At 37.5% G+C, this 19039-nt stretch overlaps 1 protein-coding gene and 2 long non-coding RNA genes across 3 annotated transcripts in view; 1 reads left to right on the top strand and 2 right to left on the bottom strand.

The window, feature by feature from the left end:
* The window catches only part of LOC127987662 (uncharacterized), a 124927-nt gene extending 106408 nt beyond the window's left edge, over nt 1–18519 (bottom strand). The window contains exon 1 of the long non-coding RNA XR_008161316.1: nt 18446–18519. This is a non-coding gene — a long non-coding RNA (uncharacterized LOC127987662). The remainder of the gene's footprint in view (nt 1–18445) is intronic.
* The window catches only part of LOC127987560 (uncharacterized), a 1055570-nt gene that overhangs the window by 144832 nt on the left and 891699 nt on the right, over nt 1–19039 (top strand). The gene's annotated exons all lie outside the window — the stretch shown is intronic.
* The window catches only part of LOC127987632 (uncharacterized), a 264322-nt gene continuing 263821 nt past the window's right edge, over nt 18539–19039 (bottom strand). The window contains exon 3 of the long non-coding RNA XR_008161288.1: nt 18539–18673. This is a non-coding gene — a long non-coding RNA (uncharacterized LOC127987632). The remainder of the gene's footprint in view (nt 18674–19039) is intronic.

Below are 19039 nucleotides of genomic sequence, written 5' to 3'. Positions count from 1 at the left end.
AGCTTAAACGAACAAGTATGTAAAATTTCAGGACCTAAAAATGCAAGCCCTGGAAATACAAGGCATTAAAATGCAAGTACTGTTAATGCAATGCATATCCTTTTAGTTAGTGCTATTCAGCATGCTTTTTTGTTTCAAAGACATTTGTCATTATTTTACTTCCATAGTTTCTGCTGTTTTCCACCTCCATTAAGATCTCTGGCAGTTCATTATAATGTATAATAAACATTAAAAAAATCCTCCTATTACACAAATCCGGAACAAATGAGCTCTTTCCGAGATTAATGCAGATTTTTGTGTGTATTCCGCAGTTTCTAAACATTATACAGAGATTGTGGTGCATGTGAAAAGCCCCACATAAAAGCATATAGGCCTAGCAAATGAGAATCGCTACAATTATTGAATATAATTTCAGACAAAGACCTTCTTAATGATTTTTCTTAATTTGAGTTGGGGGGGGGGGGTGAAATGCTATTTCATGCATACTGAGTTTTTTTCACTGTTAAAGAGTTGGATTCCCATGCTAAACATGGACAAAGTTTCAAAAATTAAGTTGTACGTTTGAAGGAGTATTTCTGTTCCAAAAATACCTCTTCCGGTTTGTCACAAGTTTCGGAAAGCTTTTTTGGAGTATGGGTCTGTGTGACGTTAGATGGAGCGGAATTTCCTTATATGGGTCCTGAGGCACTTCTGCCGGAAGAGCGCGCGCTCCCGTATAGCAGAGCACTGAGAGCACAACAGACTTCACTGATCAGAGCGAGAGCGTCGCCAAATGTCACAAAAGGAGTGTGTTTTTGGTTGCCAGGGCAAGACAACCCTGCACAGATTACCAAAAGAGAAACAGCATTAAGGGACCAGTGGATGGAGTTTATTTTTACAGAGCATCAACGGAGTTGTGCAAGTGTTTGTATTTGTTCCCTGCATTTCGAAGATGCTTGTTTTACAAACAAGGCCCAGTTTGACGACGGATTTGCGTATAGTTTATTTCTTAAGGATGATGCAATCCCAACGAAAAAGGGTCACGATCGTGTGTTGGAACCGCAGGCGGTGAGTAAAACTGCTTCAAATATATCTCTGCCTCCTTGTTAGTGCGTCCCCTCCCATGCCGGAGACCCGGGTTCGAGCCCCGCTCGGAGCGAGTCGTCGCTGCTGCTGCTCTCGTTCAGTTTCAGCCTCGGGATCTGATTCTGGATCATAAATAAATGGCTGAATCTGACTGACGATGACGTCATCGCCCGCGCGCTCACAACAACAGCCAGCGTCGAGTCCAGGCGGCAAGGAAGTCGACCGGAAGTTGAAGTCGGCTGCGTGCTGCCATCTTGTAGCAGAACTTCACTTTCGTTAGCATTCCCATTGACTCCCATTCATTTTGGCATCACTTTGACAGTGAATAACTTTACATCTGAGGCATTTAAAGACTCCATTTGTCCATTATTTATTTCTAAAGATACACAACAATGTATAAAGGGCTCCATTACCTTCTATGTTACATTATGGCCCCGTAGAAACAGTTTTTGTAAAAAATAGGCTAACCATTGCGTCATAACCACTCGTCTCTCTGTCGCATTACCGTACAGACAGGAGGAGAAGCTCGCAGGCAATTAACTTAATATGGCGTACTGGCGTTACATTTTAAAATACTATACAAAATAATTAATCAGAATACTTACTCCTGCTCACTCACGACAAAGAACTCCCCGTTCAAGCTCGCCGTCTCTGCAAGATTAACGATGGCAGTTTGCACGCACAGCTACTAGAAGATTTACATCTGTCAGACAGGTTGCTGACGTCGTCAAGCTTCGTTTGAGTCTGCGCATCAGAAACGGGAGTGCTAAAAAATGCTAAAAATGGGCTTCACTTGTCTCAATTGAGTTCCAATGGGGTCGCTGTGTCCATTTCTTTTACTGTCTATGGTCGAGTCTCGTGAGGCGAACATTTAGCGATTCTTCACGTGTTTACATTATTGTAAAGTACACTTAACCGTTTATTTAAGCAACATTCAAAGAGGTAATCTCTGATATGTTTTCTTTCGGCGTCTGATGACTAAAACATTTCTCATAGCAGATGACGAGCATGTGAGGGAAATGATCAGATCTGAATCAGTTTCTCTCAGCAAACAATCAGAATAAAGTTAGCTGATCCGCTGCTGATCCTGAATGTCTTGTTTAATGAGTGTTTATAGTCTGAGACTCATCAATATTATCAGCTGATCAAAATCCTCTTTATTTCATGATAATAGATCCTGTTTTCACCTCATTAATTATACTGATGACTTCAGATCTGTTCATTGACACATTAAGATCATTTTATTGCTGTCAAGATCAGAAAACAACACTGTTATCAGTTATTGTGACATTACAAGATGAAACTATCACAACAGCATTTATTCATTAGTCTGTGATAAACCATGTTTCATATAAAACACAAAACTAAGACACATTCAGTTCAACTCAATTCAGTGGTGCTTTATTTGTACCTTGCGAATTTGTAAAATTATATTTCTATGTTTATTCTTTCACTTTCTAAATTCTTAGATTGTTTATAATTGGTATCTTTTAATTATATGTTTTTCAGCCTACGACCATCAAAGCATGAGGAAGAAGATAAATCTGCAGAGACAGAGTTTACTGAAGAAAAGAGAGAACATGAGAGATCTAGAACCCTGCAGAACCAAACACACTGAAGAACAAACCGGTTGTGTTTATTCTTCATCCTTCATTATTTCTTTTTTTACTTTAATTTTAGATCTGATAGAGAAGAAACATGTCAAAACTGGAGAGATATCTCTCACAGAGACTGAAAGAGTTTCTTTACTGAAAGAACGTTTCACCTGCTCTCAGTGTGGAAAGAGTTTGACATACAAACACAACCTCAGTGTTCACATGAGGATCCACACGGGAGAGAAACCGTTCACATGTGATCAGTGTGGGAAAAAAAAATACATTTTTAAGAGCTTCGCACCTAAAGAGTCACCTGTAAATTCATTCAAAAGAGAAACCACATTCATGTTCTTTCTGTGGACATAGTTTTTCACATCTGCATACTTTAAAATACCATCAGAAGATACACACTGGTGTGAGAGAATATATGTGCTTTGAGTGTGAGAAGACTTTTATTACAGCTGAAGATTTGAAACGTCACCAGAGGATCCACACTGGAGAGAAACCTTACAAGTGTTCACACTGCTACAAGAGATTTAGTCAGTCAGGAGACCTGAAAACACACGAGAGGACTCTGGAGAGAACTGTATCACTGCTCTGCATGTGGTAAGAGTTTCACTCAGTGGTTTTCTCTACGAAGTCATCAAATAAACAATCACAATAACTAGTTTATCTTTACAGGTGTATTCCAGAAAGGAGGTTCAACAAACTTAGAGTTGAGGCGTCTCCCACAGCTTTGCTCATCAGTTATAAACTTATTCTCCATGGCAAATTTACTTGAAAAGTCTTGGTTCCCTGCATCACGAATCGGGTGAGCTGGAAGTTTCCACAGAGTTGAAATTTGGTCAGACTAATGTGCGGTCACCTGCAAGCAAACATTTAATCTTAAAGGATTTCTTTGATTCTCAGAATTTGAACATTTTATTTTTAACAGAGACCTGGTTACATACAAGTGATACTAAGTTCACTTTCTGAGTTGCTACCATCTAACTGTGTTTTTTTAATTCCCCGTGGGTCTCTGGTGGTTTGAACAATATTTTAAAATGAGCATGAATTGTCGGACTCTGCACACTACACAATATGCTAGTTTTGAGTTGTTTCAGTTGAACTCCTCAATACTCTGTGCTGTGGTCTATCATCCTCCAAAATTCATCAAGCCTAATAAGAGATTTTACAGACTTTTTGGGTGATGTATGTTTAAAATATGATACTTAATTCATTTGAAAGTTCATTTATTTCAGTAAATCAACTCAAATGACACATCTGTGTTACTTATGTTTTATTTATTAGTTATTTTAAGAAGGCTTTGACTTTAAAACATACTGTAATGCCACCATATGAGGATTAAGATTGCTGTATTATCCTCTCTATTCTGTATTTCACCTCTGTTATAATTTATTTCTAATAAACCTGACAATGTATATTAATTATTGTGGTGACTGTAAGTAAGCAGGTGATGTTCAGCACCATGTTCAGCTCCATCAGTGCCACCCTGTGATGTTCTGGACCAGGGAAAGCAGCATCAGTGCCACCTGTGATGTTCAGCACCATGTTCAGCAGCATCAGTGCCACCCTGTGATGTTCAGGACCAGGGATAGCTCCATCAGTGCCACCCTGTGATGTTCAGCACCATGTTCAGCAGCATCAGTGCCACCCTGTGATGTTCAGGACCAGGGACAGCTCCATCAGTGCCACCCTGTGATGTTCAGCACCATGTTCAGCAGCATCAGTGCCACCCTGTGATGTTCAGGACCAGGGACAGCTCCATCAGTGCCACCCTGTGATGTTCAGCACCATGTTCAGCTCCATCAGTGCCACCCTGTGATGTTCAGGACCAGGAATAGCTCCATCAGTGCCACCCTGTGATGTTCAGGACCAGGAATAGCTCCATCAGTGCCACCCTGTGATGTTCAGGACCAGGGATAGCTCCATCAGTGCCACCCTGTGATGTTCAGGACCAGGGATAGCTCCATCAGTGCCACCCTGTGATGCTCAGGACCAGGGATAGCTCCATCAGTGCCACCCTGTGATGCTCAGGACCAGGGATAGCTCCATCAGTGCCACCCTGTGATGCTCAGGACCAGGGATAGCTCCATCAGTGCCACCCTGTGATGCTCAGGACCAGGGATAGCTCCATCAGTGCCACCCTGTGATGCTCAGGACCAGGGATAGCTCCATCAGTGCCACCCTGTGATGCTCAGGACCAGGGATAGCTCCATCAGTGCCACCCTGTGATGCTCAGGACCAGGGATAGCTCCATCAGTGCCACCCTGTGATGCTCAGGACCAGGGATAGCTCCATCAGTGCCACCCTGTGATGTTCAGGACCAGGGATAGCTCCATCAGTGCCACCCTGTGATGCTCAGGACCAGGGATAGCTCCATCAGTGCCACCCTGTGATGCTCAGGACCAGGGATAGCTCCATCAGTGCCACCCTGTGATGCTCAGGACCAGGGATAGCTCCATCAGTGCCACCCTGTGATGCTCAGGACCAGGGATAGCTCCATCAGTGCCACCCTGTGATGTTCAGGACCAGGGATAGCTCCATCAGTGCCACCCTGTGATGTTCAGGACCAGGGATAGCTCCTCCAACACAGGTGTGCACAGTTTCTCCTCTGACAGAGAGCCTCAGCTGCATCTCGTTTAACTCTGCGTGGAGGACACTTGGTATACAGCAACCTACAAAGGGCTCCAACATAATGAGAAAACAAGACACAGATGATAAAAAAGTACTGAGCACTGTGAATGTTAGAGACTCATGTTATATTTATAACAATCATGGTTTGATGTTTGAACTGTATTTCATGGAAGTTTTTGAAGACGGATAAACAATAAATGTTGTGACAACCTGGACAGAAGTGTGAATTGACCATAATATTGTATGTTAGGTAAGAGATTCGTTAAACCTTGTTTGCTAGAATACATCTAATTAAGTACACAATACTCCGACATTTGCTCGTTCCTGCAGATTTTTGCTTCAATCTCAATCTGACACACCTGAACAATCTAGTCAAGCTCTTACTAGTCACACTAGAAACGTCTTGGACGTGTGTGTTGAGGCACGTTGGATCTGAACTCTGCAGCCTTTAATCAGCCTTTAATCATATGGTTCTTCTCTCTAAGGTGTTCACCGTTTCCGTTACCTGGTTGTCAAACCAATGTTAGTAAACAGGGGAAAGGGAAAAGAACAGGTAAGATATCACGTGATATACATGTGCCACACTGAGGTTGTCAATTGTGTATAGAACACTAGTTTAGTGACTCGTGCCGCTTGATTGTATGTTTTCTTTGGCTGGTAGTTAGCTTAGTTTATTTAGGGCGTCTTTGACGCTGAACATTTTTATTTTCTTTTATATAGGGGTTTGTTTGTGAATATTGATGGTTGAGTTAGATTAGAAGGTTTTTTGTTTATAGCAAGATTGGTTATGTTTTGTTTCTTTCTTTGTTTTGGCACGGTCTTGTTCTTCTCCCTTTTCCCCGTTCTTTTGTAAATCTCTATTTTTGTTTGATTATAAAGTGTATATAATTTGTAAAGTTATGTAAATAATAATCTGGGTTAATGTTTTGCTTGATCACTGTAATAAATAGACACTTTGCCGAATTTAGGACAGGTTGTGTGTTGTTGGTTTTTTTCCAGTACATGTTCAGTGTTTTAATGTTGCACCCCTTTATTTTTCCCCTAGACTTTAAAAAGTGTTTGTAACACAGGTACAAAGAGATTATAAAATAATATTTATTGAACAATAATAGCCATTATAAACTCTTTATTATATATTATTTAAACAAGTTCTAAATTCGATGCCATACACCTGTAATTTGTGTTGAAAAACAAAATCCTTATAATATAAACATAATGTTAAGTGAAAACAAGTAATAAGACTGCAATATGATTATTGTTATAACTGCAATAAAATTATTTTTAACTAGTTGAAATTAAATGCTGCTTTTATGCATTATGCATAATGTCTATGCATTTAAATTTATTGGACTTTGTTAATGTGCTCCTATTCAAATTTGGCAGTCATTGCATAGTTTTCATGTGTTGTACTTTAATTGAAATTCTGTTTTATGTGGTATATATTTATGCTTTTGGCTTGTTTTTATTTGTGTGAACTACCCATATTATATTAGGCTACTTTTCATATTTTGTGAATAAATACGATGAGTGACTAAATTTGTGTGTATTATAAATTAACAAGCCTTCATATGTTAACATAGGCTTATAAAATGGAAAATAACCAGAGGTCAGCAACGCTACAAGTAAGGCGAAATGTAAATAAGGACTGGTAATAAGATGAATATTAATATTTAATACTGTTAAGAAAACATTTTGATTGGAGCATGTAAATTACCAGTTTTGGGGTGGTAAGTACCTTTTTTAATGAACGTGATAAAAAAAAAACTTTCTAAAACACTGAAAATGTCAAAAAAACAAACAAACAAAAACATTTGTATTAAATACGTTGCAAAATGTTCTTACGTAAATCTGTCACAAGACAGTCTTTGAAGCTGAAGTAGAAGATTGTATTTATTTTAAACTTAATTATTTTCTATAGTATGTGTTCAGTTATAATTCTGTGGCTGAAATCACCATCAAAATGTTTGTCTAATCTGTAACAAGACACACTAAACAACTGGTTTTCAAATTCAAGTCAAAACTTTGCCAGCTTTATCTTAATTGTTGAAAAAAAAGAACCATGTTAAGACCTGTTCACAACGTGGCAAAAAGTGTTGTGTTTGCAGGTAATTACGTCTTTTATGAAGCCTGATTGGGGTGAATGCGCGTCTCAAAGAAAGATGCAGATGATCAGTACCAACTCATTTTCTTTCAGTTTATTTTTTTGAATTTATTGTGTTCAGCTTCCATTTGAGAGACGCCGATAGATAAGATTTAAAGAACGAAAAAAAGGCTCTGAATCAGGAGTCGATATCATTCCACTTAATGGAATCGATTCCTTTGGATTCGACTCTCGATTCCCAGCGCCCCAGAATTCCAAACCAACCCGTGTTATTTATATGCAGATTGATGAGAACAGGTTGTCCCCACATTCCCACAGTCTCACATTTCCCAGCCCTGCAGCGAGGACACTGCGCAGACAGCAAGAGAGAAAGCGGAGCTCGTTGGATTTAATCCATTTTATGTCCTAGAAAACATTTGTACAGGTAGGCTATAACTTTAGCACAGATACTAATTTTAACATTGTTTTTATATATTTAATCAGATCTGATCCGTCTGAGAGATATTTTAATTAATTGCTGACAAACTGGCGAGCACGCCCAAAGGACAGAAAAATTAGCGTTTCAAATACCTAGAAATTCTCCTTTTAATAAACAAGACTGCAATTATGTTTTTAAAAAGGGGCTGTTGAAAACTAATGTTTCTTTAGGCTTTCCGTGTTTTCGCTTTGTTTCATGCTGTTGTTTTTGACCGTAATAAAGTTGGTTCGAGGTTTTACATTTGTCAGAGATCCAGCCTCGAAAATCTTCAACAGTACTTTAATGAGTAAACACATTTACAAGAAACATACTGTGTTATAACTGTTTTTAAATGTAGAATAGATCGCAATGTTTCATTTGTTTTAATCTGCCATAAAGTATTAAAACTGATAGACCTCTTAATGTAAAAGTGCAGGATAGGGACCGTCTGCAAAGTGCAAAACCAAGAGCAAAAAGCACATTTATTCCATGTAAATACTTCACTTGTGAAATGTATAAAAAATATCTCCGTTCTAAGGGGTCTGTCTTATTACTGGTCCACACAAGAAAATTTAGATGTCGGTTTTACTTTTGTTCACAGAACTAAAGCACAGCATAAGCTTTTGGAAATGGAACAATTGAGAAAAAGGCTTGCAAAGTATTACAAAGATTGTGCAGTTTACCGCCCCCTGGAACAAGATATTTTGCACTTTTCTTGACCTAGTTTGACATTCCGAAGTTTAAATAAATTAATTCACAAGGCACACAGTTTGGTAAACTTCAAAGGTTTTGTCTTGTTATTTGTTCAGAGAACAATATTTACAGCCATATTTTACTAGCATATGTAAATCAGGATGACTGCTATTGAAGATGAATCAATTCAATTCAAGTTTATTTGTATAGCGCTTTTTACGATACACAAGTACATTACAGAACAACTTTACAGAAAATGACGTTTCTACAATATTTAGTAGTAGCTTATAATTGGTGACTGTCAGTTTGTGCACGTATTACAGGATTTTTCAGAAAAAATAATACAAGACTGTAATAATAAAACTTCCTATTCATCGGGAAGAAGGAGGGGGAACCGGCGCACAATCAAACAGAAACTTTAATTATCACAAAATAAACAAAACAGCGCATCATCCCCTCACAGACGACTGATGCATGCAAATAAAAAGCAAAACATAAACTAAAATCCCAGGCCTGGTCCTCTCTCGTCCTTCACTGTCGTCGCTCCAGTCTTATATCCTTCCATCTCTTTCGTGGGACTCGAGACCGGTGGTGGGTCGCAGGTGTCGCTGATTTCCCAATCATTCCGCCGGCCTCACTCCTTGTTCCCACGTCCCTCGGCCCCGTCCCACTCGCCACAAAGACATAGTCAGCCAGACGATGAACATTATTAACAGCAATTATTATATGATGCAGTCATATAACCTTAGGGAGCATGATGGATTGTAGTGTGGTATAAGGATAGTTAGGTACACAGGAGCTAAACCATTAAGGGCCTTATAGGTAAGTAATGATAATTTGTAATTGATACGAAACTTAATAGGTAGCCAGTAGTGCTGGGCGGTTTGACCAAAAATGTATATCACATTTTTGTTTCAAAATTATACTAGTTTTCCGGTTTATGAGTTTTTATTTTATTTTATTATTTGTTTTATGCATAGGCAGGTGTACAATGCATTTTCTGCTGGTTGATATTCCAAGATGTGCTTGCGGCTAAGGTGCTGGAGCAAATTGCTCGTGTTGCTGCCTTTGGCAACAATTTTAGCCCTACATCACTTGCGTAAAATGGATGTTTGGTCGACGTCGGATTTTGGAAACCAAAAAACCTCCAAACAACAGACCAGGCTCCTCTTTTTGGCTGTAACGCCTGTTTCACACATAATCTGCCTGCAGTGCATATGCAGTCCGCGGCACAGACTCATTGTGCTTTCACACAGGACGTGTTTGCAGTCCGCTACTGATCCGCGTCAGTTTAGTCCACAAACACAACATTTGTTCATTGTTTTGATTTCATATCATGTAAAAAAAGCTGCTTAGAAGTGCAATATTGTAAAAGGTCCGTTTGAAACGGTGTTGCGCGGCTGCGGCGCAGCATAACATTCGTTCCGAACGGTATGACCTGTTATGCCGCTGGTATGGCGGTATATTAAAAATTTACATCGTAACGAAAATATACACCGGTTTTCGGTATGAACCGGTTTACCGCCCAGCACTAGTAGCCAGTTCAGAGACTGTAAAATTGCGGTAATATGATCATATTTTGTTGACCTGGTAAGGACTCTAGCTGCTGCATTTTGTACTACCTGTAACTTATTTATTAAAGATGCAGGACGACCAGCTAGAAGTGCATTACAATAGTCCAGTCTAGAGGTCATGAATGCATGAACTAGCTTTTCTGCATCAGAAACAGACAACATGTTTCATAGCTTGGCAATGTTTCTAAGATGGAAGAAAGCAGTTTTTGTAACATGGGAAATATGATTTTCAAAAGACAAGTTGCTGTCTAATATAACACCCAGATTTTTGACTGTAGAGGAAGTAACAGTACATCCGTCTAGTTGCAAATTGTAATCTACAAGATTCTGTGTACTGTTTTTTGGTCCAATAATTAATATCTCTGTCTTATCCGAATTTAATAGGAGAAAATTATTGGTCATCCAATCTTTTACATTTTTAACACACTCTGTTAGCTTTGATAATTTAGAGGTTTCATGTGGTCTCGTTGAGATTATAGGGACCCTTATTTTCTAATAATATTACCAAAGTGACAACATGTATATTGAAAATAGAAGGGGACCTAGGACGGATCCTTGTGGCACTCCATATTTTACTGATGATAAATGAGATGACTCCCCATTTAAGTAAACAAAATGGTAGCGATCGGACAGGTAGGATCTAAACAATCTTAGAGCCTGCCCTTGAATACCTGTATAGTTTTGTAATCGATCTATGAGTATGTCATGATCTATGGTGTCGAACGCAGCACTAAGATCAAGTAAGACTAGAAATGAGATGCAGCCTTGATCTGACGCAAGGAGCAGGTCATTTGTAATTTTAACAAGTGCAGTTTCTGTGCTATGGTGGGGCCTAAAACCTGACTGAAATTCTTCATACAGATCATTTTTATGCAGGAAGGTGCTCAATTGGGCAGACACAACTTTTTCTAAAATTTCAGACATAAATGGAAGATTTGAAATAGGCCTATAATTTGCCAGTACACTAGGATTTAGTTTTGGTTTCTTAATAAGAGGCTTGATAACCACCAGCTTGAATTCTTTTGGGATGTGTCCTAAAGATAACGACGAGTTTATGATATTGAGAAGCGGTTCTTCGGCTACAGGTAACAGCTCTTTCAGTAATTTAGTGAGTACAGGATCTAATAAACATGTTGTTGGTTTAGATACAGTGATAAGTTTATTTAGCTCTTCCTGTCCTATATTTGTAAAGCACTGAAGAAGAAGAAGTTGTTTATTCACATACACATACATATATTCATATGCACTTAAGATAATCATGCATGTGAACTGGTCCCCAAAGAAGCTACCTTAAGCTTATACTAGGGGGCCATGACAAGCCAGGCAAAAAGAAAAATGAGAATGAAAAAATGAAAAAAATGTGTGGCTTACATATAATACATTTCATACATCACATTCATACAACAAAAGGAAGGAGATCCCATTTAACAGATACAATTTTGTTTAACAGTTTACCTGACTGCAGTTTATCTTTGGGTGCGATGGATGAAACTGAAGTGTTAGACGCTGTAGAATTTACATTTGTTATTGTATTTCTAATGTTATCTATTTTATCAGTGAAGAAATTCATAAAGTCATTACTATTTAACGTTGGTGGAATATTTGAATCAGGTGGCGTCTCGTAATTTGTTAATTTAGCCACTGTGATAAATAAAAACCTTGGATTGTTTTGTTTATTTTCTATAGGTTTGTGTATATGCTCTGCCCAAGCAGTTTTTAGAGCCTGTCTATAGCTGGAAATACTGTGTTCCATGCAAATCTAAAAACTTCCAAGTTAGTTTTTCTCCATTTGCGTTCAAGACTACGAGTTACTTTCTTGAGAGAGTGAGTATTACTGTAATACCATGGCACAGTACATTTTTCTCTAACCTTTTTCAATTTGATGGGGGCAACAGTTTCTAATGTATTAGAGAAAATAGTGCCCATGTTGCCAGTCATTTCGTCTAATTCATGTGTAATTTTGGGTACAAATAGCAGTTCATATAAATCAGGCAGGTTTTTTTTTTATTTGCGAATCTGTCTTTGGTGACTGGAACAATAGTTCTGCCCAGACGGTATCGCTGCGACATATAGTTATTATCAGTTATACGCAGCATGCACGATACAAGGAAATGGTCTGTAATATCATCACATTGAGGTACAATATCTAGCAGTAAGATCGATTCCATGCGATATAATTTAATCTAGTGTATGATTAAAACGATGAGTGGGCCTGGTGACATTTTGATTGACTCCAAAGGAGTTTATTAGGTCAGTAAACGCAAGTCCTAATGTATCATTTGCATTATCAACGTGAATATTAAAATCTCCCCTGATTAGCGCCTTATCAACTGTAACTAGAAGGTCTGAGAGGAAATCTGCAAATTCTTTTAGGAATTCTGTATACGGCCCTGGTGGACTATACACAGTAGCCAGAGCAAGAGATACATTAGATTTATTTTGCATGTCTGACAGAGTAACATTTAGCAGAAGTATTTCAAAAGAGTTAAACCTGTATCCTGTTTTCTGGGTAACATTGAGAATATCACTATATATTGTTGACCAGTCTGACGGGGCTCATGCTTATAACAGTAGTTTGGTGGAGTGGACTCATTTAGACCAAAATAATCATTTGGTTTTAGCCAGGTTTCAGTCAAGCAGAGTATATAAAAACTTTTATCTGTGATCATTTCATTTGCAATAACTGCTTTGGTGTGAGTGATCTGATATTTATGAGCCCAAACTTACATTTTTGTTTTTCATTTACTTTACGTTTTTCTTGTTTAATCATGATAAGATTTTTTCTAGATCCTACATTACATTTATATTTTGACCTCACTATTCGGTGAACAGACACAGTCTTAATAGATTCATTTTTAAAACATACAGTATTCTATCTCATCTTCAAAGGGTGTGTCTTGTCACTGGTTTACAGAGGAACATTTACATGATGGTTTTATTCACAAAACTAGAACACAGCACATGACATTGAAATGTCAACAAATACCTCAATGTAAAGTAAATACACTCTACTATCTTAACTTCAATGGGTGTTTCTTGTAATTGGTTCCTAAACAAACATGTAGATGTTGGTTTTATTCACAGAACTATGAGACAACACATGATATTGAAATAATAAAAAAATACATCAATTAATTTCCTATAAATGTACTCTTCTAAGGATGTGTCCTAAAAGAACATTTCCATGTTGATAACCTCAACAAAGCAGCATTTATTAAGCATAGAAATCAGAGCGTTCTCTTTTATTATTTATAATTAGGCCTATATCATTTTACATTTAATGACACATTCAGTCTAAATTGTGGAAGCTTAAATAATAAAATACTTCTAAAAAAGAAACACAAATGTTAATAATAATGTGAGTATAAGACATTAAAGGAATAGTTAACCCAAAAAATGTCTCATATCATTTCAAACTAGGGATTGAAAATATCGATTCATTCCATAATCGATTGTCGTTTAATCATTAAAGCTGCAGTAGGGAACTTTTGTAAAAATGTATTTTTTACATATTTATTAAACCTGTCATTATGTCCTGACAGTAGAATATGAGACAGATAATGTGTGTAAAAATCAAGCTCCTCTGGCTCCTCCCAGTGTCCTATTGCCATTTGCAGAAACTCCATCGCTCCCGGTAAGAAATAACCAATCAGAGCTGCGGCCCGTAACTTTGTTTGTGTTCAAAATGAAGAAAATTGTATATAATAAGCGAGTACACCATGAATCCATTTTCCAAACCGTGTTTTTAGCTTGTCCTGAATCACTAGGGTACACCTATAATAAGTGTTTATATTCGGACTATTTTAGATTGCTTCGGGGATACCGCGGCGGAGTAACCCAGTACCTTTGTGATTCTTCATAGACCTAAACAGAGAGAAGTAGATCCGGCTACGATGTTCTTCCGCAAGACACAAGCAGTTCTGTTTATTAACCGCTAGAGCGTCAAAAGTTCCCTACCACAGCTTTAACCATAATGCTGCAAAATGCTTCTATTGCAGGCAAGCAGTCACTGGCATGACAGGATGTGTAAAAGCCACACACAAACACACAGCGCTTTTACCGGGGTTTTAGTCTGAATAAAATGCTACGCTGAACACGCCTCTTTAAATGGTTTTGTGGTGTCCGTTGTTGTATTTTAAAACACAATTGCAATGTTTTCAACTGACATTGTGGCATTTTAAATAAAATTATTCCAAACGTAACTGTGGTGTGCATGGGACAGTGCTGAATAATCTATTCCAAACCTGTATGAGTTGCTTCCTTATTTTGAACATATAAGAAGATCTTTTGAAGATTGCTGGAAATGAAACAGTTGGTGGTGGTCTCCCATAGTATTTTTTTTCCTACTATGGAAGTCAGTGGGAACCAGTCTCAATTTTCTCTGTTCCTCCCTGGATATTCCCCTTGCCAACTGTTGACCTTAGTAAACAACAGGAAATTATAAAATTCCAGTCAACTTCTGATATGGTATATAGTCTAGAAGTATTTTGAGAAAAATTTCCCAGAATCAGTGTTTTTATTTACAGATGGATCCAAAGTTCCTGACACAGAAAATGCAGGTGCAGATGTATATATTACAATGCGTGATTTATATATTAAGAGAAGAGTAACCAATCATGTGTCAGTATATGTGACAGAACTATTGGTGATATTGCTGGCCCTACAGTAGATAGAAGATATGGAAGTAAATCAATAACTCTTTCATTGCATCGGATATTGCTTATCTTATGCAACTGAAAGTATAAGATCTGGCAGGTCATCAGTTAGGATGGATTTTATCAATGAAATATTCCGCAGGATGTATGAAATTAAAGTTGAGGGCTCATCTAAACAATTCATTTTGGTTCCTGCTCATGTTGGTATGGAGGGAATAAGACCAGTGCATTTGTTTGTAACACTTTATTTTATATAGTGTGTTTTTGTTGCTGCTGCTGCTAACTGAACATATTTCTTAATCTCATTAACCTCTTCATCTCCAGGTCACACTGAACAGCAGATTGTTGTCTCAAGCCAGTGCTGATCAATGACAGTTTAGCTGCAGTCTGTCAGAGAAGAGAGGAAAGATGAGTCTCTCACAGAAACAGAGGTAAGACTGAGTCTGTTTTCAGACAATCATTTTAAACACTGCTGCACTTTCAGAGGATTGCTAGAAAAAAAAAAAAACCTTAACAAACTTTGTTTTATATCTACAAATGATTTGCAGAACTTCAGAGCTTCATAACTTCCTAATTAAAAAATGAATAAAAACATAAAAATATTTAAAAAGTAGCCAATAGATGATAAATATCTGAGAACTAGAAATCAAAATAGTAATTTTACAATCACTATTCAGCACTGGATATGAACTTTGTAAATTACTTCACATTAGTGATTTTGGTTTTTAGGTCCTAGATTATTTTCAGACATTAAAAATGACTCTTAATTTAAAGGTTCATATGATGCTTTTTATTGCTGTAGAAAAGTTTCTCTTCTCTCTTTGTGTCATTAGTGTAAGATCAGGCTCACATGTGTCTGTGAAGAGTGACCAGTCAAAGCATGACATACCTAACTTCAGTGAGGAAAAAACATCCGTCAAAAGGTATTTATTATCTTTGACATTATAAAGTTGTATTGGCTTATTTCTCCACTAAGATGCTTGTGATAGAAATGAATGAAATAAAACAATAACTCACTGATTTCCTCTTTATTGAACTCAGTCTGGAGCTTATTTCCACTAACACAATCACACAAGCAGACACAAGGAGGTATAAATTAACCATGGAAAATAGATCATGCAGCCGAACATGAATATGTCTTTCCATCTCTCCATATTCATAGATGGACAAATGCATGTCTATACTGTGCTTCATTACCATCCTCAACAGTGAAGCTCTTTAAATGAGACTGAAGGAGCTTCTGTAGTAAAGTGTTTTGTTCTTTGTGTCATTAGTGTAAGATCAGACTCACATGTGTCCAGCTCTGTGTCTGTGAAGAGTGACCGGTCAAAGGATGAACCACCAGTCTTCAATGAAGAAACAACATCACGAACCAAACGGTATTTGATCTGTTTCTTATTTTTGTTTACACATAGACTGAGTCCGAAAGTGTCAGTGAATAATTATCATAAAAATATTTGAAGTCAATAAATTTATTAGACTTATTTATTGTTTTTATGTTTGTTAAAATGTTTTAAATATACTTTGGTCATATATATATATATATATATATATATATATATTCCCTAAAAATGCAGTATTTTTAATTATTTTATTTACTATCAGGCTTCAGTGTGAAACATTAGATCCAGATTTACAGTCTCACAGGAACCACAATAATTTTACAGACAGTCTCCTGCAGATCTTCCAGGTAATAAAACACATTTTCAAGAATATTTAATAATTATAATAAACAAATATGTTATTGAATAAGAGTGTGACAGAACTTTTATTTCTACTTTTTCTTTTTAAGAACCTATGAAATAAGAATGAAAGCCTATTTTTATTAATATTTACAACAAAGTAATGTTTGTCTCAACTTGATTTTTTATGAATATTTTTTAATTACTGGATAAATAATTTTGACCAAATATACTATTTTTTTTCTCATTCATTCTTGTCTTTCTTTGTAGGATCTTGAGAGCAAAATAATAACATTTCTAAAGAAAGAATTGGAAAAGTTTAAGAAAATATTACAAAAAGAGAACATGCAATACTTTGTGAAGGACTTTAATGAGAACAGATGCAGTATGAAAGAAGCAGCTCTTGATCTCACGCTCTACTTCCTGAGAGAGATGAAGCAAGATGAAGCTGCTGATACTCTAGAAGGTAAGAGACTCGTAATCATCTGTTAGATTGTCACTTATAAATATAGGAGAGAAAATAAGATTAAACAATATATGTATTTTTTTTTCTGTTTAGATGAGCTGTTCTTCATTCATCAGCTAAAGTGTAGCCTAAAGAAGAAGTATCAATGTGTGTTTGAAGGAATTGCAAAGCAAGGTGACTCTACACTTCTGAAGAACATCTACACAGATCTCTATATCACTCAGGGTTGTAGTGAACAGGTCAATACTGAACATGAGGTGAGACAGATTGAAGTTGCTTCCAGACGTCATGAATCACAGGAGATACAGGTTGAGTGCAAACATTTGTTTGAAGCACCTGAACAAGACAAGCAGATCAGAACTGTACTGACAAAAGGAGTTGCTGGCATCGGAAAATCAGTCTCTGTGCAGAAGTTTGTTCTGGATTGGGCCGAAGGAAAAGAAAATCAAGATATCAGCTTCATATTTCCTCTTCCATTTAGAGAGATGAACTTAAAGGAGAAAGAAAAACTAAGTTTGATGGACCTTATAACTCAGTTTTTCCCAGAGACAAAAGGACTGAACCTTACAAGAAGAAATCAGTTCAAAGTCTTGTTCATTCTTGATGGATTGGATGAATGTCGACTTCCTGTAAACTTTAAGGATAATGAGACGTGGTCTGATGTTTCATCACCAGCCTCTCTGGATGTTCTCCTGACGAACCTCATCAAGGGAAATCTGCTTCCTTCTGCTCTCATCTGGATCACCAGCAGACCAGCAGCTGCCAGTAAGATTCCTCCTGACTGTATCGACCGGCTGACAGAGATACGAGGATTCAATGATGCACAAAAGGAGGAGTACTTCAGAAAAAGATTCACGGATGAGAATCAGGCCAAAGAAATCATTGATCATGTTAAACAATCAAAGAGTCTCTTTATCATGTGCCACATCCCAGTCTTCTGCTGGATTTCAGCCACTGTTCTCCAGAACATTTTAGAGGAGAAAAGAAATAATGTTGTGAAAAACAGTCAGACTGATCATGTCTCCAAAACACTGCAGGAGTCAAATACTGAAGACACTCCTAAGACTCTGACACAAATGTACACACACTTCCTCAGATTTCAGATCCAGCAGAGCAGACGAAAGTATGATGGAGAACATACACCAGATGTTTCCTGGGATAAAGATGCCATCTTTTCACTAGGGAAACTGGCATTTGATCAGCTGGAAAGAAACAATGTGATCTTCTATGACACAGATTTGGAAGCCTGTGGTATTGACGTCTATAAGGCATCAGTGTACTCAGGCATGTGTACCCAGATCTTTAAGGAGGAAACAGGGATCACTCTTGGTACCATGTACTGCTTTGTTCACTTGAGCATTCAAGAGTTTATTGCAGCCCTTTATGCACATCTGTTTCTAGACATCAACAAGAAATATGTGTTTGGTCAAGACTCTACAGAACAGGAAAATAAAAGTGAAACCATGATTGATTTGCTCAAGACTGCAGTGGACAAGGCACTAGAGAGTGATAATGGACACCTGGATCTTTTTCTTCGATTCCTCCTTGGTTTGTCACTCCAGTCCAATCAGAGACTCTTACAGGGTCTGTTGACACATGAAGAAGACAATGGCCAGAGCAAAAAAGAAATAGTTCAGTACATCAAGCAGAAATTAGAGTCTAATCTGTCTCCAGAGAGATCCATCAATCTGTTCTACTGTCTGAATGAACTGAACGACCAAACTCTGGTGGAAGACATTCAGACCCACCTTAGAAAAGGAAGTCTCTCATCTTCTGATCTTTCACCTGCCCAGTGGTCTGCTTTGGTCTTTGTGTTGTTGACATCAGAGGAGGAGCTGGAGGAGTTTGTGCTTCAGAAATTCAAGAAATCAGACGAGTGTCTCATTAGATTATCAGCAGTCATCAAAACCTGCAAAAGAGCTCTGTAAGTTATTTAATATATTTTGTCATGTTTTGTTCTCATCTTAACATTACATGAATCTACATTGATACATAGCAGGCTTGGACACCATGATTTATAGTGATAATTAACCATACACCAGTTATAAGTAGTGGTGGGAATCACCAGAGGCCTCACGATACGATATTACCACGATACTTGTGTCAATATATTG

The sequence above is a fragment of the Carassius gibelio genome, chromosome B22 (genome assembly GCF_023724105.1).
Source record: "Carassius gibelio isolate Cgi1373 ecotype wild population from Czech Republic chromosome B22, carGib1.2-hapl.c, whole genome shotgun sequence".
NCBI lineage: Eukaryota > Metazoa > Chordata > Actinopteri > Cypriniformes > Cyprinidae > Carassius > Carassius gibelio.
The sequence above is the reverse complement of the archived record's forward strand: the minus strand, read 5'-3'. Positions and strand labels throughout refer to the sequence as shown.